This window comes from Sapajus apella, unplaced genomic scaffold (assembly GCF_009761245.1).
Source record: "Sapajus apella isolate SASKATOON/1434 unplaced genomic scaffold, GSC_monkey_1.0 scaffold13, whole genome shotgun sequence".
Classification (NCBI taxonomy): domain Eukaryota; kingdom Metazoa; phylum Chordata; class Mammalia; order Primates; family Cebidae; genus Sapajus; species Sapajus apella.
Window position 1 is genome coordinate 21,330,150 of NW_022436953.1, and position 22,007 is coordinate 21,352,156.

Sequence of the window (22,007 nt, forward strand, 5' to 3'; positions counted from 1 at the left end):
GAGCCCACCGCCCCAATTATGCTCCCCTGGCCTCCCGCCTGCCTCCTTGCGGCCGGGCAGCCTCAGACGCCTCAGCGCCTTCCGCCCGCACCGCGTTCGTCCGCTGGCCCGGCCCTGCTCCTCCTCCCGACCCCGGTAATACGAACCGCCGGCGGCTCACTCGGCCTCGCTCCCTCTAGCAAACCTCTCCCTCCTCCTCCTCCCCCTCGCCTCAGCTCCTCCTCTTGGGCGAGGGCTGGTCGCCCGGGGGGTGGAGTGGAGGTGGGCGGGGGACGCGGCCGCCCAGGCGACTGCGGGACGCAGGGCGGGCCGTGAGTTGAGGGCAACGCGTCGGCCTGGCCCGGCCGGCGGCTCCTAGCGCACGGCAGGCGGCTGAGGCGGCACTTCCGGGTTGGCTTTCTCCATGTTGGTTTCGGGAACGCGAAGGGGCGGGGCCTCGAGGTCAGGGGTCAGCGCCTCCCTGGTTGCCGTGGCGACTGACGGCGCGCGACGCGGGCGCGACTGCGGGGACTCTGGGCTCCTGGCTTGTTGCTGCTTGGGCCTGGCCCAGTGGCGGGTCCTCGGGACCTGGGAGGCTTGCAGAAGCCGGCAGGTGAGCCCTGGGGAGACCTGGGCACCGCTCCTGAGAGGAGGTCATCAAGGACCTAGAGACGCCCCTAACTAGGGAGAGACCCCTTTTCAGTCTTTGAGGGCGGGGAATCTGTTTTCTCTGTGTCCTGGATGCCTAGTGCCAGGCACTAGCAGATCCATAAATGGTGTTGGAACGAATCGGGCCTCTTCACTGACCAAAAGTAAACTTTTATCCAATCTCTTATCCACCCTTCCCTTTTTGAAAAGTCCGTCAATTCACTGAAAGTGACATCCCCCACCCAGAAGAGGGGCGAGGGGGAAGCAAATAGCTTCCAAAACTAACACAAGGAGTAGAGATGTAGGGAGGCATTGGGCTGGCGTCCGAAGACCTGGTTCCGGCCGCGCCTCTCCCGCTATCACTGTGTGTGACCCTGGCCAAGTCATTTCACCTCCCTGAGCCTCAGTGTTTTCACGAGTAAAAAAAGCCAGTTCCACATCATGTCTAAGACTCCATCACGACGTCAAAAGGACCCCCCTGGGGACTCACACTGTAGTAGACTGTGCAGATCCTGTGGAGACCACGCCCCAAACATGACTTTAGAGTTTTAGGAGATAATACATGTGCCTTTCCTGGCACAAAGTGGCACAGAAGTCTCCTTTTGCCCCTCTCTTTCTCAATTGGAAGAGACACGTACTACACCTATTGCCTTTAATTCTGTTCGTGTCTTACCTTCCCAAGAAAATTTTATGTTTTGGGACCGCCTTGTCTATCATGCAGCCCGTTCATAGAGCCTAGCATGCAGCAGACACTCAATTTATTGAATAACTTAATGCCTTTTTTCCCTTTACAAGACTAATTTTGAGAGTGAAACAATATGATACGTGTGTAAATGCAGAGTTTTTTTTTAGATTAAGTGGCCATAAACATGTAAAATATCGTGTTTATTATTTTCAAGAAAGTTTAAAACTTCTTCATTCAAGGCAGAATTTTTCATCCCTGAGAAACAGTGTATGAAAAGGCCATGTGTGGAAAACAGAACAAAATCTTCATACTGCGAATATAGCATTTGAATCCCAGAGTGCACAGTTGTCAACTAAAGAAAAATATTCTTAGGGATTTTCAAACAGTGTATTGGAACAGTCATTGGTGGAATTGCACCAAGATCTCTAAGGAGAAATAATTTGACACCTGGAACTTACAAAAACCAAATAAGCATCATGAAATCAAATTTAATTTTTAGAGTCTTTATACATTTTTAAAAGTATTCATGTCTTTATTAAAGGTTGTAATTAAATAAGAGACAATTATAATAGTGGATGTGTATTTCTGAAGAGCTTAAATTGTTTGATAAGCTTTATTAATGATTATAAATTTATTTACAAGTATCATTTCACTCATCTCTGAAACATAGCCATCTCTAGGGTGGAAGTTGGCAGCAGTAGTTCACAGCAACGCAATAACATACTCCAACACAATTCAGAGAATACTCTAAAGGCAAGAGCTGAACAACTGGAATTACTAACCTCTCTTTCTGTCGTACCTAAATGTCTTTTGAGTTTTCCCAACACCTGGCTAAAGCCAAAATTGTTTAGTTTTACTGGTGAAATCAGAAATTATGACTTAATATTTTTTAAGTCAGGATAATAAAATAACATATTTTTGCCCCTGGGAAAAGCAAATAAACAAAAAACAAACCTAAATGAGCTAAATAGAATCTGGGATTGCATTATAAAAAGGAAATGACTTCCTATAGAGCATTTTCCTTTTTTGATTATATTAAGAGAATAAAAACATGACAGTTGAGTCAAAGATATGGTTGGCTTATAGTGAAAAATAATGCCAATTACAGAAGATCCGAGATCAAAGTGCTTCTCCCAAAATGTTTATTGTTTTACGGTTTTAAACATTCTTTTTACTAATTCTAAGATATACATGAACAACAATTTAAAAAAGAAAGGATTGCATGCATAAGGACAACATACCAGAATTGAAGAGAGTCGTTTAAAAAAAAATTCTGCTATGACTAATGATATATCCAGAAATGTTTGGTACAATTCCAAAATCAAAGTCTTGGGAAAATAATGTATTTTAGAAGAAAAATGCTGAACATTCTAATTTTAAACTGTTAACAATGGCTACAGCAATGAATAAGAATGCTTTGACCAGAAAGTTAAAATAGTCAATATGTATTCCCCAGGAGTAGAGGATTTCACAGATGAAAATATTTACTAAGTGTTGCCCCTTTCAGTAAAGTCCCATAAGGAGACTTACTCCAAACGTTGTGGGAGATTTTCTCTTTGGACAAAGGCATCTCTGAAAGTGCGTCTTGCAAATCTGTTGCAGAACAATTATAATGCTCTCATGTTTAACTAGCCCACTGGGTCAAGCAGGTTAATGCTCCCATATATATTATGTAATGGGTATTAATTATTTTCCAGATGGAGATTCAGAAACATAAGGACAAGAAGAAGCTTTCTCAAGGTATCGTTAAAGTCTTTAGACTTCAGATACACACACACACCTCAAATATATACACAACTGAAATGTATATAAAATTCATATACATGTACATATGACAAAGCCCCACAGTCATATTGGAGATACGTAGATAGATCAGTTTCCACATAACGAGTCGAAAAATGAAAGAATATTTGGCAAATTGACTTGAAATTATTACAGCAATGAACTAGCATTTGGAGATTTTTGGTGATTGTTTTGTTTTCATCACTGGACTGATTAATTTCTCTTCTGGGATTGGGCAGTGTGGATACAGTTTGTGATGCCCCAAAAGTAACGTGGTATGTAGTGTAAAGAGCTCTAATCAGCAGCCTGGGTCTTAATCCCAGATCTGCCTATTACTAGCTACATTTCTTTAGGGAAGTCATTTTTCTTCTTTGGGCCATCTGTAAAATGAGTCTTTTACAGCAACTACCAAAGCATCCTCTAACATTTAAAGATTCTGCATAGTATATCCACATCACGAAGAAGCAAATTGCATTATAATTATCTAATTGAATTTGGTCAATATATTAAAGCAGATTTCCTGTTTATGTAACTTATTAATAAAGAATTCTCTAATTCAGGAGAAAAAAATATTTTTCAAGATGTCCTGAGAGCTCTGTCTCTCGCAAATGAAGGTAATTAATGATCACAGAAAGCAAGTAAATATAAGTCTTATTAATAGGCCCTACATGAGGAAATTGACACCAACAGCTCAAGATTTAGAAGAAATAACATGTAGGTGCAAGTGGTTTTGAAAAGCCTTGAAATTTTTGATTGTAGTGATAAACATAATTTCTATTTGTATTATCTGTAGCTTTTTTTGAACTGAAAACATGCTGAGATTGGTAAGAATTTATGGAGCAAAATACACATCTACATATAAGAAGGTTTTGTGGGGAACATCTTTTAATTTCGTTTTCATAGTATCATACTATTCTGTTGTATAATTTTTATTCCTGCAACAAAATCAATGCATATTAATGCATAGAACATGAATTGATTTACTTTAACTGGTATATGGTATTGGGTGAGATGAATAAGCCCCATCTGATCTTTTCTCCTTCCAAAGGATGTTTCAGTTATTTCTAGTTTTTCAATTACAATAAACAATGCTGCATAAACATCTATATGTGTCTCCTATGCATATATACAGGGATTTTTTATTTTTATTTTTTAACAATTGACAGTGAAATTATTGGGAGTTTGTGAGTGAGAGTATGGAACTTCCATGGGCCTGAGCATTAGACCTGAATTCTAATCCTCGTTCTATAAACTAAGGAGTTACAGGCCTGGAAAGCCAGATTTTGTCTATGCCTCAGAGACCCATTCCAAATCCAGAATTCTCAAATTCTTTCATTATATTTACTGAGAAGCAGAGATTATTGCTATTGAAAGATGATTTTGTGACTACTTTGATATTGGTCTTCAAATTTCAATTGTCTCATCATCATGAGTATTTCTGAAATCTTCCAGAACACTGTTACTTCTGTGGATTTAGGTGAGGTTAACAAGGGCTAGAGAATTTTGATTATTCCTAAAAGCAATGATTAGCAAAGTTATATAAACATATTATCTATGTACTTTGTAAACATCTGCTAATTTTTTTATGTTCAGTTAAAATCGAAGAGGGGAGGTGAGGTAGGGAGTTGGGGAGAGATAGCATGGGGAGAAATGCCAGATACAGGTGATGGGGAGGAAGGCAGCAAATCACACTGCCATGTGTGTACCTATACAACAATCTTGCATGTTCTTCACATGTACCCCAAAACCTAAAAAGCAATTAAAAAAATCAAAGATGGGATTATTTTTTAAACCAAGTATAAGGGATTCAAATTATAATATTTCTGGGACAGTCTGGAATCTATAAAATTTCTGCAATAATATTTCTGGAAATATGTTCATTTAGAGAACATTAAACTGGTGGACAGCTGGCAAAAGCATTTGGTGGTGGTGCTTTTTTCCTCCATGTGAGATCTAGTGTTCTCTGCCTTTCTACTTATTTGATCTATGTTAAACAAAGTAAAGGTCTTTTGTTGTGTTTTATTTGTTATATTTTGTGTGTTTAATATAAAGCCCAGGGGGAAAGTGGCATTTTGAGGTATAGATCCAATTCTTGTTCCAGGGCCAGTTTTAAACAGTTCTCCTAAATCAACTTTCAACTGACCTCAACCGCGTTTTAGTCCATCTGGATATCTGATTATAAAAGCACTTTGGGCTAAGAACTATGTGCTTATCTTTTATACATTCTGGGTTAGGTCACCTTCAGAGCACCTATAAGTTGTAATGTAGGGAAGGACTCTTGCAAGTATGTATTATAATCATTTTCTGGTTATTGGAATGATCATGGATGATCTGCATAGCCAAACTGAGCATAAGGTGTTGCTTAGCAATGTAGACCTAAAAGAAATTCCTCCTTTCAGGAATTATGTAGTATAGTGGACAGAAGTCATCTGGCTCAATAAAATAATGTATATGATCTTAAGCAACTTAAACTCTCTTCCAGAAAACAGTGAATTTTAAATTTCTTCTCTCTCCAAACTTGGATCTCAGGTTATCCACAGTGGCTTCCCCATAGATTCATATTAATGAGAAACTGCATTTAACTGTGGTAATCAAGTTTATGCAAGATAAGAAGGTATATGGTTTCTGTAATTTGTGCCTTATAACTGTGTTCTTTTAACCTGAGGTTTAAAGGAAAATTAAGGAAGTTTTTTAAATGACCCTATTCCAAGTATGAAGTGTGTTGCATGAATTTCCAAGGTAGGTTTTGCCCAAATCACCTTTATAAGGCGACCTCCTTCAGTGGTCTTTGTTTTCCTTTCTGTCTACACTTGGACACTGGAAAAAAAACAGAGCAAGCCAGCTTTGTAAAAGTGAAGTCTTCTGTATTAGGCATGTCAGGAATCAAGGGCTTGTAACACTTTCTGAATGAAGATTTGCTGTAAAGTTCCTTGCATGGAGACATTTACTGAACACTATTAAATACACTCCCTGTGATAGATTTTTGTCCCCTGGAGACTAATAGCAATGTGACCTTGGGCAAATTATGTAAACCTTCCAAATTTAGGCTTCCTCATCTGCAAAGTGGGTTGTTGGGAAGATTAAATAAGGGAGTCAGGTAAAAATGCAGAGAGGGCCTGAAATATAGGAACTGCTCAAAAGATGCTTGTTGCTGTTGGCTTGATAATGTGCCCCTCCTTTTTCCAAGTACTCTACTCCTATCTGAAGGCAAAGGCTCCACAGCAATTGGTCTGGACTGTTCCTCACCAAATAATTAAGGATACTGAGCTGCGGCAGGTGCCCCTTTAACCCAGCAAGTGAGAAACAGCAAATGGAGATCTTGAGTTATTATTGTTTCAAGCCAAACTCAGTGTTATTGGACACTCTTTTTCTAAACAAAAGTAACATAAAATAAGCCCTTAATATATTTCAAACGCTCTTTTAAAATTCAATAATGAGTTTCTATGTATCATTTTAACAGCTTTATAAAAATGAATCAGATCCTTGAGTTGAAGAAAAATAACTCCTTACTTTATATACCTATAAGTAGCAAAATTAGAAATTTATGTAATAGATCATATACCAGGCAGTATTTTAAATATGTAGATTTTCACTTCAGAGAGAATTATGACAAATTTAAAAACAAAAGTATAATATCCTCATGTGAATATTATAACAAACATTCTGCTAATCAGTGTTTCCATCCTCTTCTTCCCTTTTCTCTACCTCTACTCCCCGTTTCCTCTGCCTTTCTTCCCCTTCCCCTCCCCCTCCGCCTTCTCTCTTCTCCCTCCTCCCTCCTCCCTTTCCCCCTCCTCTCCCCTTCCCTCCCCTTTACTCCCTTCTCCTCACTTCCCCTTTCTTTCCTGGCTTATAAACAGCAGAAATTTATTTCTCACAAGTCTGGAGATGGGAAGTCAAAAGACCAAAGTACCAGCAGAATGGTTGTCTAGCAGGGGCCCACTTCCTTCTAGATGACAGTCTTTGCACTGTGTTCTCAAGGGTAAAAGGAATGAGCCAGCTCTCTGGGGTCTCTTTTGTAAGAGTGCTAATCCCAGTGAAGAGTGCTCTGCCAGGGTCCCCACCTCCCAATATCATCACCTTGGGCTAATCAATATTTTCTAACTTCCATTTGCTACTCTAATGTTAACTCTGTTATCTCAATGTTAATAAAATAATAGCTGACATTTGCTGATGACTTACATTATACTGCATTCATTAATATCTCAATCTCATTTAATTTGAAAGAGGTGAAGCTATAGCCAATACACACATTACCACTTTTTTTCCTATCTCATCACAAAGATTGTGAGGCTTCAGAGCTCTCTTTAGGCATTGCTCACATCAGGACACTTGAAAAATAGATCCTTCGTATCCTTTGGACAACTCTTAGACTTCAATTGGCTTTAAGCATTATCAGAGCATCCTTGACATGATGCCAGGGCCTAACACCGCTTCCGTGAAAGCATAGGGATAACAATGGCAAAACATAATTGATCTATTTCGTGCCCCATGACGTACTCTGTGAGCAGCAGCATCAAATACTGTGGTGTTTGGCATCCATAAACTGCAGAGAAATTGAAATATATTTAAAAAGCTTTATGCATGGACAGTGACCTAGGATATCACTCAACTCTACTGCTTTCATAACCAAAGGTGAAAATGCTAATAGTCTGTTCCTTGTGGAAAAATGTTGAGTTTTCATTCAGGAGACCAATCCTCACACACTAACTCAACCTACAGTAGACACTTGCTGGAGAATAAAAATAATGCATTTAAAACCATTTCGTAAACTATAAATAATTTTACAAACATGAAATTTTATCACAGTTTTAGTTTTGTATCTATTAAATATATGCCTATTAATATGCACACTTTTTTCTTCTAGCATCAAAGCTTGCCTAAAATAACAGTGGAACATTTAAAAGCAAGAGAATTCTAATTTACCATCGTTCAAATTATGTTAAATCCAATTCAACTTTATAAGCTAAGGAGCATGTGAAGGATAAATAAGAACTTGATAGTTAAGAAGATAAATATATGCAGATAAATATATGTGATGAGTCAAATTGATTATAACTATATACTGTATTAAAACAGACTAAATTTAAATTTATTATGAAATGGCAAACCTAGTGCCTTCTTGGAAAAACATGCCTTAACAAGCTCGTGTGGTTGTAAGGTTGATAATATCTTGATAATAACTTATGTTTTTCTTATTCCTAGTAATTACTGGCCTCCTTATGACCTTCATTCTAGTTTCAGGCAGTAGCTAGGAGAGCCAGACTTACTGCTCCAGAGAATCGAGGCCAAGGCATACAACAGAGTCAATTCTCAGCTTTCCCATTTCAAAGTAGACAATAGGAGAAGCTAGAACAAAAGCCAAAATGTATGCAGTAAAGAAAAAAATTGGGGAAGAATGCAGTTGATGAAAGAGCTACACTAGACAAGGATTTCATTGGATGATTGCTGAAGAGCACTCTAACTCAATAGCTCTAACAAGGGATTTGAAGCCGGGACTTCAGGCATAAATATTTGAGTCTTGGAACTTTTCTCTGGTTTTGTGACATATATAATAACCTACAATTTTATGTACATAATATATAATAATAACATATATATATAATTTCTATGTTGAGTATTATAAACTTATTAGAAATATAAATATTACATTGTATACTATTATAATTCATAAATATATAACAATCACAATATAATATATACTAATTATTATGTTATAGGCATATATAGTTAATATGTTGAATTTTATCCATAGATATATAATTTATATATTCTTTGGCTGCAGGACCTGAGATTCGTGCCAGTTAATTTGTTTAGAATGGTTTGTTATATTGATATATGTGGAGCAAAATTAGAGGTATGGAATTTCATGAATATTTAAGCCTAGGAGTCAGTCCTGGGCCAGGTGTCCTGGAGTTTAGCTGGAGTTTGAGGGGGTCTTGGCAGCAAGAGTCCAGGCTTGTACAGGTAATCCACTCCTGACGTGCCTGGCTACCCAGGCTCTGTCTGCTTCTCCCTGTGTCTCCATCTCCTTACTGTCACCTAGGACTCTACATTTTGTCTCTCCTTCCCAGCCCCTGCCTACTCCTGTTCTGTTTCCTCCTCTTAATTCTCCCTCTTCTTGCCAGGACTTATTGTGGCACTGACTTACAGCTTTTAGCCTTCATTTCCATGATTGAGAGAAGTGTCAGTTTTTCTTGGGGCAGGACATATCATAGCAGCTCTGGCTCCATGACGTGTATCTGTGGCTGGGTAGAGGGAGAGAGCTAGGGCTCTGAGGTCTGCGAAGGATTTCCCTTTTCTTAGGGACGTGGGTGGGGCCAGTTCATGTGGATGGAGCTGTGGTAGGCAGATGCAATGACTGATATATAAAACATTAAAACACAGTCATCTAAAGCTTTTGGTGTGGTTCTAATTTCAGGGTCAAGCTTTATTTAAGAACAAACATACATTATACTTCTCAGTTTAAATGAAATATACTGTTCAAAATCATTAAGTATAAGCTCTTTAACGTAGATGTATGATAGAAGCACATATCACTCCATTTTTTCTATATTCTATTAATGTTTGTAGAATTTTTCTTTCAATTGTTGGACTAATAATGACTTTGCAAATTATAATTGCTAATATTCTGTAGAGTGGACGGCTTTTCAAATCACCTTCCAGCATTAATACCTATTTAAATTTTTAAAAACTGGGTTGCATTTGGAATTTCTGGATTCTTCTGTTTGTCATGCAAATATTCGGTTCTGTTCTTTTTATGATAATATGAAATAAAGTAGTTTCTCACAGTAACATTGTAAATCATTTGCTTTCTATTACATGCAGCTGGTTTTGTTACTGTAATGATTTTCTATGAGTGCATATTGCAGAACATATAAGATGCAATGTGATATTCCTTTATTCAGAATTTTTATACAATTATTGTTTGCCCAAAAATAATGAGACAATTTGGAAATATAGTAATTTATTGTAATACATTTCTTTTTAATATGTATCTGCACTGAGGGAAAAAAATCTAACTTTAAAAAAATGACATGCCAGCTTTTTTTGTTATATACACTAGAGTTTTCATCTCATGGAAAATTCAGAATCAAAATCTAAAACAGCTGAGGTAGTTACTCGGGTGCCTTCCTTCAGCTTATTCAAAAGAATATAGGATGAACGTTAAGAATTAAGTAAACCACAAATTATTTTGGAGTGTCTGGTTTATATTATAAATAAATTTTTCACTGCTGGTTGTTTTTTCAAAAATATTGCCTGTATTTTTGATATTCATTCCTGTGATCTAATGTAAACTCTGTCCTACCAGTTTGGTGTACTGGTAGTTCATGATTAAACTTTTTTATTACACTCATATGCTATAACTATTTCTCACTTTTCTCTTTTGAATCTCCCTAAATGGCAATAGTCTTTAAGATATGTTATGGAAAATGTTAAAGGAAATTTCTGACTTTTGTGTTGGCACTTATTAATTTCACACCTTGAATAGAGTCTAATTTCATCAACAATAAAGCATCTACTGTTCAGATGCTGAATTAAATATTTTATTATTATTAAGAAGCAACAATAGCAGTAACAACAACAACAACAAAAAAATAGAAGCAACAACAACAAAAACAGTCAAAATGAGGTATCACCGTGGCGTCATTGTTTTGTTCCTCATTGGTCTTGACTAGAATTTTAAAAGACTTGATGGTAAATCTACATTAGTTTGTAGTTTAATGAAACCACAGTAGGTTAGATTTTGGTTTTAAAGTATGTTTGTGAACCTTTTCTTACATACTTCAAAAAATAATACCGATATTTTCACTCCAAACTACAAAGGCGCCATCGCTAACACAGTGCACTGTATGTAACAGGGAAGAAAGAAGATTACTACTTATTGCCTATGTGCCACATATATTAGTAGTGTGTTTAATTCTCACTACAATGTTCTGTTATTAGTCTCAGTTTCTCAGTAGTTCCTGTGGCTCCACAGAAGGAGCACAGAGTTTGTAAGAGAAGGCAGAGTGGAGCAACACTGCACCGAGAAAAGATTTTGGAGGCAAGAACCGATGGAGACGGTGATCCCTTAGGAATGAAACATCTGGCTGGGCATGGTGGCTCACACTGGTAATCTCAGCACTTTGGGAGGCCAAGGCAGGCAGATCACTTGAGGTCAGGAGTTTGAGTTCAGGCTGGCCAACATGGTGAAACACAGTCTTTACTAAAAAAAAAAAAATTAATTAAAAAAAAAATTAACTGATCATGGTGGCAGGTACCTGTAGTCCCAGCTACTCAGAAGGCTAAGTCAGGCAAATCGCTTGAACCTGGGAGGTGGAGGTAGCAGTTAGCCAAGATCATGTCACTGCACTCCAGCCTGGGCGACAGAGTGAGAGTCTATCTAAAAAAAAAAAGAAAGAAAGAAAGAGAGAGAAAGGAAAGAAAGAAAGAAAGAAAAGGAGTGAGACATCAGTGATGGAGGGGCCAGCATGATGACCAGAAAAAGCCAACCCACCATCTACACAGCGGCCACCCTACTGGTGGAGATAAGAACATTTGGAACCAGCAAGAGCAGAAAAATGCAAAAGAACCTCTTCACACTGCTGACTAGTAAGTAACCAGTTACTGAAGAAAATCCTTTTTCCCTGGAAGTGTTAGGTCTTCAAAGGAAGGGTCACCTCAAACCAAATACCCCCTCCACCTCCTATCTCACTCCCATTTAAAGAGAAGACCAAGCTACCTCCCAATTCCAAGTCCCTTAAGCCACACATCTAGGGTGAGGAAAGGTTGGGTGAGTGCTTTTGAGAGCATAGAAATTAAATTTCATAAGCCAGAATATATATGTATGCATTTTAATTCCATTGTGCTCAGAATATTATGAAACCTGTTGAAGATATTGTTAAGGGTTGTGTCTACCATAAACTCTCTTAAAGAAAAACTATAAAAATCTGTATATCCAGCCAAGAGAAGTTTATTAGATCTACGGAGTCTTAGTGGTACCTCAAAATGGGGAAATGAGGAAAAGGTGTTGGGACCTCGGTTGGTTGTTTTAAGGTAGATATTGCAAGGCAGGGAGGGGCAGGAGTAACTGAATGAGCTTGGGCAGTATGACATAATAGCTTTGATCAGTTTAAAGCAAGGCTAAGGGCTTGAAGTGAATCCTCTGAGCAAGTTGCTGGACTTAATCTGCAAACTGTTTAGTTGCCAGCTTATCTTTGAGAACTGATTTATAGTACTCTCTTTCAGAACAGCCCTTTTCTGGATCAAGCAGCCACGTTATTTTGCTCGGTCTCAGTAATGCTGAACATGAAGAGAAAATTATTCCTGGTCTCAGTACTGTTTTAACATAGGGACAAGACATTATAGGAGTTTTAGTTCTCAAAGAAGAACAGCAGATTTTCTGAAAGCAATGCTAAAAGTGGTGATTGGACAAAAATAAAACTCTTTTACATTTGTGTCCCTGCTTCATTGAGGCTTTGAGGTAAATAAATTACATTATGAGCTTTATTTGGAATTGGAAGCTCAAAGAAATTAAACATTTGTCCAAGATCACAAAATGAATGAGTTGAGAAGTAAGGATTCAAACCCAGTGTGTGTGAGGATAATCTGGATGAGATATTTGCTGCCTCCTTGATGACCTGGATTGGTACTATCTAATTTTAAAGTCTTCCCTTCTCATCTTCCCTGACACTCAGTACTCCAAGGAAAGCTTAACCTTTTTTCTTAGCAGAGCTTTGATACAATTTATTTTTTCCTTAAGGGCTTAAAACAAGAACATGCCCCTGACATGAAACATGTTGGTCCTCAATTACATACTGTCTTGTATAGTTTTCTCTTCTTTTCAAAAATATCGAGAAAAGCCAGAAGTACTTCTTACACTTCTTTTGTATCTCCCAGCACTTAGAGATGCTAAGCACAGAGTAGAAGCTCAATATTCCATTTAACTGGACTGAATGTTCACCAGTCCTCCAGTAACAATGTCTCCACTACAGAATTTTAGCTACTATTTAAGCCACAGTTGGTCTGCCAAATATTTGTTGTGAAGAATAAGCAAATGTTACCCAAAATGTGCAGGAAAGCATAGTACCACGGCAAACAGATTTTTCACTGCAAAGTGTTTCTCTTATTTTCCAATCTGTGTGTGTGTGTGTGTGTGTGTGTGTGTGTGTGTGTGTGTGTGTAGTGGTGTCTCAACTGCATCAAAAATAAAGATAAGACTACAGAAACAGAACAACTGGCATTTCAGTTCTCTGTGTTACAGATGGTTGTTTCAGTCCCCTGACCTGTAAAAACAAAGACAGCAACTCAGAGAATAGTGGAGGTTGTCCCCATATATGTTTTTATTTTTTTTTAAATGCATCTCTTCTATCACAGGGTATGGAATAGAAGTGGAGAAAGGTGGAGGGGACCTGTTTTCCTGAGAACGTTCTCTATAACCTTCCTGATCTCCACATACCACCTTCAGACTGCCCTTCATGTAACTTGATTTTTCAGTTGGATAAAAATGTTAGCAACTGGGGACCTTATACAATGTTATTTCCTGAGGTTCCCACATTCATCTAAGGAGAGCCAGAGTTACCACCCTTTTAATTAAAAGGATTCGCTTTCAATAAGATTCCAAATTGTTTTAAAATGGCAGAACTGAGCACAGGTGGCCAGTGGTCACTGAGTGCTTTCAGTGGTTTAGAAGGTTCGGGAGACAGTGACAGACTCTACTGTCACCATTGGACTGGTGATCATGGGATATATTTTCTTTGGGAAGGCAGAGAAGCAGGTGAAAGTGACTTTAACCACTAGTAGTAGGTGTGTCGTCCCTGGTAAAAACTTCGATACAAAAGGGGTATACACATTTCAGACTCAAAAAGCCATCTGTTTGATGGTTCCAGTGAAGATCAGCTAGCAGTGTGGAATGGAAAATGGGGCAATTACTTTAGGCACAAATGCCTTGATTTGAAATTACCTAGATTATGTATGTTTTATATTTTTGTGGTTGTCACTGAAACTAAAGCAATTCTTTGAGTTATTTAGCAGACAACTTTATCCATTTGACTAGTAGACTCTATGTCAAATATCCAGGAAATTCAGAAAATATCCAGCTTTACATGAGGATAATTTTCAAACCTTTGAGGTTCAATGGGAATAGATTCTTCTACCTGGTGATTGAAGTGCACACTCCTTCTGCTCAGAGGGGACTCTTCACCCCTCCTTCCCACTACCTCTTATGTCTTCTCTCTTCTTTAGTGTTTCTTTTCTCCATCCACCCTCTACTTCCTACACAAGCTTATTTCGCTTTTGCTAGTTGGGAATGCTCTCAGTTGTGTAGACAAAACATTTTATTGTTTGATTTAAAAAACGTCTTTTGTTCAAGGTCACATTCAAGTTACTGCCTACGATGTTGTTATAGTTTTTCCTTCCATATTTACCACCTTTGGAGCTTCTGTGTCTAAACTATATCCTTTAAGGAAATAAAGTGAATTTCTCTAAGTGGGCTTTGAATGAGCAAGAATTTGTTATTGCAGAACCCTCTAGGTCACTTGACTGTCATAACCTCCTCAGGTGGGATGGCTAAGAATGTTTACAGAAGCTCTGAGGGAAATTTTCTGATGCCTAAGAAAGAACAAACACCTAGAGTCTCAAGAATGTTACCTGTCCTTCAGCTCTTATCTGTTTGGTTTTCAGGGAGTTGGTTTCCAGCCTGATAACAGATCTTGCCCTTACCTCATGACCTAGCCTTCTGGTACCAGGTCCCTGTTTTGTGTTTTCTCCTTTTGTCTTCTTGTTTTGACCTTGGTTCATTAACCCCAGTAACTCAGGCTATACAAACTTCTAGCAGAGGCCAGCCACACCCCTCAGGCATGAGGCTGCCCCTCCTGGTCTGGCTGCTGGAGCCCTGCTAACTGGGAACAGACACCCTCCCTTGGTTCCATCTTCCTCAGTGAGCCAGAGTTGAGTTCAAGTAGGTTAAAGCATTACATTTGTAAATTTGTAAAGGATCAAGTCATGAAAAGAAGGGCAATCTTGTTCTTGGAGACTTTATTAGCCAGTAAATGCAATATGATACATTTATAGGAGTGAAGACCCAAGCTTTCTGAGCTTCGTTGATCCAAAAAGATGTGTTTTATTTCATGCAGTTTATGGAATAACTACAGGATAGGTAAGCTTTTACATGACGCCACATTGACTTGAGGTAATCATAAAATAAAAATGGGCAAGGAGAACCTTCAGGTCAAAGAATAATTTATATATACATTTACCCAATCCAATACAAAGACCCCAAACCATATGCTTTTAATTTTTGGTTTAATTTGTAGGCTCTTTTGTTTGCTTTTTTTGATGTAAAAGAATTATGATTAACCTTTTTTTAAAAAAAAAAGTTACTTGCTGCTTTCCATAAAGCTCATATTATAATAAAATGCACTGATTACAATAACAATCGTATCAGCAAAAAGTGACACAAGATAGCATTAAAAAGTCCTTCCCTGTGACAAAATAAATTGGAATTGTGTGTGGTAAACCTTTTATAGCTTGTTATCATTTTGCTAAGAAAATAGAGCTACTGGCAACTTTTATATGGGGAAGCTGAACATAGGCTAAAAAGGTTTTCCAGATGATGCTAAAATACTCAGCTATATTGACGCAGGTCTTCTATTTCTTGTTATGTCATGATTTTTGGAAAATAAACCTGAGAGGGAAAAGGTAAACATTTTAGGACTAGAATGAACTAGTATAAACTATCAAGAACAGATAGGGCATATAAAGAGCAGGGTTAGAGAATTATTAGATTGTTGATAGATAAATGATTGATAGATAGATAGATAGATAGATAGATAGATAGAAGTTTCTTGTTAATTTTGAATCTTTTTTTTTACATTTATGGTAAGCCAGAAAATAAGCATAGTTAGTTGCAAGGAAGGTCACAAAATAATTTAGGTGGTTGATTTTTAAAAATATATTTGTAAATTTTTTATTATTCAAGTGCTTTTTCCCTTTAGAATGGCAGACAAAGATGATACCACTTCATTTATTTCTGTTCTCATTGTGCATTCTCAGTGCACGTGATCCAAACACATCAAGTCAGACACACACAGCATGACAGTCTCTCCTTCTCCCTCCTTTGTCCTGCCAAAGAAATGATGGTCAATAGTTGGATGTTCATTCTTTCAGTCTTCTCTGTGGGTTTCACGCATATGTGTACATATCTGTACGTATCTTGTTTACATAAATAAGATAATAATTTATATATTGTGCTTCAGCCTGTTCTTCACTCAATATGCCATGAGCTCTTTTTAAGCACATGTCAACTTTTTTCTCTTTTTTTTTTTTTTTACTGACTACATAGAATTTCATAGCATGGTTATATCATATTTCAGTTTTCTATTATACTGCATTTATTTCCATGGTTTCACTGTTATAAAAGTGCTACAATGAATATCCTTGTATATTACTTTTTAAAAAGTGAGAGTGTTTCTCTAGAATAGCTTCCCAGAAATGGAATTGCTGAGTCAAATAGTAAGCCTTTTTAAAGTGTTACAGGTTTTACTAAATTGCCTTCCAAAAAGCTTATTTATCTTTTCATTAAATGTATAAGCATGTCCATTTTCTTACATCCTTGAAAGTTCTTGATATTATAAACATTTTTGTTTTATCTTTCTAACTGTGAGTGAACATTTACATTTCATATCATTCTAATATTTATTTACTTATACGGGCAATTGTGTGTCTATTTATTTACTGATTATGTTTATTTCTGAATCACCTATTCTATTTTTTGTACATTTTTCTTTGGGGTTGTTTGTTTTTTCTTTAGTGAATTGTTGAAGCTTTTTACATATTTTGGATATACATATTTTGGATATATAGCAAATATTTTCTTCCAGTCTGTTGCTTTTTTTGAATTTTGTTTATTTCTGAAAACTTGTAGCATGTAACAATATTGCTAGCACTTAAAATTTCAAGAAAGCAGCTAGCTAACTGCTGGTTCAGTTTACACATTGATTTATTTAATTAGTTTTCATTTTACTTATTATTTGTTTAGTTCCATATTAATTATTATTTAAATAATTTTTAAACATAAGCTTGACTTTTATTTTATTCTGAGTTGATGAAAAGTACCTTTAATTTTTTTCTCTTTATTTTAAATGTTTCCCTCTCTGTTAGAATGTTATTTCACATTATCACTTTCACCTTTTAAATTATGCTTTTTTTTTTTTTTTTTTTTAGAGATAGGGTCTCACTCCCACCCAGGCTGGAGTACAGTGGTGCCATCACAGCTCACTTTAACCTCAAACCCCTGGGCTCAAGCAATCCTCCCACCTTAGCCTCCAGAGTAGCTAGACTACAAACACACACTACCATGCTGGCTAATTTTTGTATTTTTAGTAGAGACGAGGTCTCACTACATTGCCCATATATGTCTCAAACTCCTGGCCTCAAGTGATCCTCACACCTCAGCCTCCCAAAGTGCTCAAATTATAGGCATAAGCCACTGTGCTTGCCCAAAATTATGTCTAATTTTTATCTTCATGTATTCAGAGGAAATTATGTCTATTTTCGGCATGTGTAAAGGTACCCAAATATGAAAAGTTTACTTTAGCACCTGTGGCACACAGACCCTAAAGTGACCCCAATGAACCCTGGTTTTTGGTGTCCACACTCTTGTATAACACCCTCCCTTTGAGTGTGGGCAGGACCTATAACAACTTGTTTCTAACTATTAGGACATAACAGTGGTGATGAGCTGTCACTCCCATGATTACCTCACATTTTGTAAGGCTCCAACTTGCTAGCTCTCACTCTCATGCTACTCATGAAGAAATAAGGTGCCCTGTTGTGCATTGCCTGTGGAGAGGTCCTTGTGGCAGGGAGCAATGGGTGGCTTCTACAACCTGAAGATCTCAGTCCTGCAACCATGAGGGGATGAATTTTGCCAACAATCTAAAGGAGCTTGGAAGCAGATTTTTCCTCAGTCGGGTCTTCAGATAGGAATGCAGCCTAGCCAGTACCTTGACTATAGCCTTGTGAAACTCTTAACAGAGGATCCAGATAAGCTGTGCACAGACCCCTGAACCACAGATACTTTAAGGTAGTCAATGTGTGTTCTCTTAGCTGCTAAATCTGTAGTAGTTTGCTACACAGCAATAGATGACTAATATAGCACCCCCATTTGAAATATACATAGACATCATTAGGAACAAAAATAGTAAGAACTAGAGATTGAATTATTCGTTATTTGGCATTGTAAATAATCATATTAGAAAAATGTGCTATGGAGTAATACGTATAATAATATATGATAGAGAAAATGCTTATGTTTTTCTAGCTCTTAAAATGTAGTTTCAAGGTTTTGCTGTTATATTATTATTGTAATAGAGTAAATCATTAGAAACTGGGATAAGCTATTAGATCAAGCTTTAAAACTCGTGTAACTATATTGCATAAAACACCTAGCATAATTAATTATGAGTCTGATTATTGGTATTTTACTTGTGTAGATACTAAAACAAATACAGTGTCTACTCTAAAGCTTTCTTTTTACTTTCTTTCTTTCTTTTTTTTTTTTTTTTCTGTGAGACTAAGTCTCACTCTGTTGCCCAAGCTGGAGTACAGTAGCATAATCTCCGCTCACTGCAACCTCTGCCTCCCAGGTTCCAGTGATCCTCCTCTCTCAACCTCCTGAGTAGCTGGGACTACAGTCACCCACCACCATGCCCAGCTAATTCTTTTATTTTTAGTAGAGGGATTTCACCATGTTGGCCAGGCTGGTCTCAAACTCCTAACTTTGTAATCCGCCTGCCTCAGCCTCCCAAAATACTCTAGAGCTTTCAAACACACAGTTACTTATATGTTTCATAAATGATGATCTAAGTGACTTTAAAAAGTGAGAAAACAAAACCTTCTGTTCAGGAGAAATTTCTGAGTTTTCCATCACCATCACTTCTCTGCTTTCCCTCCACCTCATTCTTGCAGTGGTCGCTTCTGTGACTGTCTTTCCTTTCACATTGTCCTTTTTCTTTCTTCACTTTGCCTTTTGCTCATCATTTATATAATCCATACATTGAGGCACTGCTTTTTAAAAAGGGTATTGATTTTAAGGATTCAGCTTTAAAAAAAATGCAATATCAAACAATTATTTGGTCAGACTCAGTAGTTTTTCAGATTTAGCATGGTAAAAAGTTTGATTGCTAAACTGCTCAAGGATTAATGACTTTATTTCCTTCATGTTGTGCACACTCCCCTGAGACATGTGTTCTGGTTCCTAGCTATGTTCCTTTACAGTTGCTTGAGTATAATGCATGTTTATTTCAAGCTTAATAATCATGGCCTTTTCCCAGCCTTCATTCTTACCAGTTTTGATATGAGGCTTCTTTTCTATAGTAAGGTCTAACCAGTGACTTGACGTCTTGGTCCTCACCGTTTCCAGCTTTACCCATGTTTGCAGGTATCTGAATAAATTTCCAGCTCATTTTCCAAACTTCACACGGGACTTTTCACTTTTTACTTTGCTTCTTATTTCTGCATCTGTCTTATCCTCTATTATTAGAAAGCAGAATCCCATAATACTGAGGACTGTGCTTTGCAAATAATAAGCGCTAGATAGATGACTAAGCGAATGAAAAATTATAAGAATTTTTAAAGCATAGTTAATATGCTTGAATATGGATTTTGGATTTCAGAAATTGGTGGAATTATGAGGAAAAAATGGGGAGGGTGGCTTAGAATTGCCAATTTTAAATTTTGCTAAGTAAGTTTAGACAATCATTTACTATCATCATTGTTTCATAAAATGCAGTGCAAAACAAAAATAGGGTTTATAAATGAAGTTCAACATGCACAAACAAAATTCAGAGGACATAATGTCAGGATAAAAGATTGATCCTTTCTTGATAGATCAACTTTAAAATGACTAGTATATCTTGTTATCTTCTTTTCTCATTTTGCAGCAGACAGCTAAAAATTGTTGTATTGTGCTAGCACAGTCTGTATATTTTAAAAATCACTGAGCTAGTTTAACTCTCCACTCGATACAGTTATCCTCTTTAAACTACCATGGATTAGATCTGCTTGTTGCATATCCAACTCTTGGAAAGCTTCCTGTCTCTTGCATGTGACTAGTAGTGGGCGGGAAAGAGAACCAGGTGGACAGATTCATCATCACTACTTGATACAGAGCTGTTCCATCACCTCAGAGAAACCTGCTGAGGTACCTCTTTACATTGTACATTTTAAATAATTTATTTTATTTGAACAGAGTGATCATAGGTGATGGATGGGATTTTCTGAGAGTTGGAAGGCAGGATTTGAGCCACAGAGAGCCACTGTAACATATGAAGATTCTGGTGATGATGCTGGCTCTCTGGCTACCTAAGAGGAAGAAAGCTTTATCAATCCATCTCTCAAGGCTATAGTCCGTCTCCCATCACCTGTCCCCCTTTTAATACCCTTTCCCCAGCTTTTTTATCCAATAAATATTTACTGGGCACTATTATGGCCCTATAAACTTAGAGGCTAGGAAAGAAAAGATGGGAGATGATGTCCCTGCCATCCACGGTTTTCAATTGAGTAACAAGGCAGACATCTACATAATGAACCGCAAGCAGGGAAAGGGATGAAATGCCACAGAAGCATCGAGAAAGCAACTGATTCCGACAGGACAATTTTTTTTATTGCATTTTAGGTTTGGGGGTACATGTGAAGAACATGCAAGATTGTTGCTTAGGTACACACATGGCAGTGTGGTTTGCTGCCTTCCTCCCCATCACCTATATTTGGCATTTCTCCCCATGCTATCTCTCCCCAACTCCCCATCCCCTGCTGTCCTTCCCCTGTTTCCCCCCGACAGACCCCAGTGTGTGATGCTTCCCTCCCTGTGTCTATGTGTTCTCATTGTTCAATACCCACCTATGAGTGAGAACATGCGGTGTTTGATTTTCTGTTCTTGTGTCAGTTTGCTGAGAATGATGGCTTCCAGGTTCATCCATGTCCCTACAAAGGACAAGAACTCATTGTTTTTTTATGGCTGCACAGTATTCCATGGTGTATATGTGCCACATTTTCCTTGTCCAGTCTATCATCGATGGGCATTTGGGTTGGTTCCAAGTCTTTGCTATTGTAAACAGTGCTGCAGTGACCATTCATGTGCATGTGTGACAGGACAGTTTTTATACATGAAGTGACATCTGAGCTGGTCCTTGAAAGAAAAGGGAGAATCAGGAGAAAGGGTGTTTAAGCAGAGGAAGCCAAGCTAGTCCTTGAAAGAAAAGGGAAAATCAGGAGAAAGGGCGTTTAAGCAGCGGAAGCAAAGGCTGTAAACACCTGGAGTCAGGAGCGCCCCGACAAGCATGGCCAGTGGTCTCCTGCGTCAGAATAGAGGGTTACGGGAGGGAGTGTGGCTGGAGAGATAGGTGGGGGCTGGATCACAAAGAGCATCAAACGCCTTGCTAAGGAGTTGGGGCTAAGCAGTTGGAGACCATCAAAAGATTTTAAGTAGGGATGTGATATAATCACATTTTTCCTCCTAAAAATAAAGACCATTCTGGAGTTAGTGTGGAGAATGGATTAGAAGGGTAAAAGACTGGAAACTGGAAGATCACTTTAGAGGCTGACTTTCACAATAGCCTCTTCCCTCTAGGAAATAAACTCATCTACCTCCTGGTGAGGTTCAAATTAGGAATAAACGGGTGAGCTCTTTTTTTTTCTTATGAAAAACTAAAGATGAAAGTGGAGATGCCTCACTACAACTAGTGCTTTAATTGCATTTTCTTGTGGAAAGGACAGTTCTAAAACCTGCAAGTAACTTAAATTTGTTTTTTTTTTTGTAGGGTTTTTTTTTTTTTTTTTTTTTTTTTTTTTTGTCTGATAACTTTTGCTGGGACTTCTTGTAGTCAAGCATCTTCATGGGCACTTGGGGGAAAATACCCAAATGCTATGT

At 37.8% G+C, this 22,007-nt stretch overlaps 1 long non-coding RNA gene across 1 annotated transcript; it reads left to right on the forward strand.

Moving 5' to 3' along the window:
* The first annotated feature begins 335 nt into the window (after positions 1–335).
* Positions 336–20,558, forward strand: LOC116554001. Its single transcript, XR_004270001.1, has 3 exons — positions 336–592; positions 3,010–3,052; positions 20,339–20,558. It is a non-coding gene; the product is annotated as an uncharacterized LOC116554001 (long non-coding RNA).
* Positions 20,559–22,007: the final 1,449 nt, after the last annotated feature.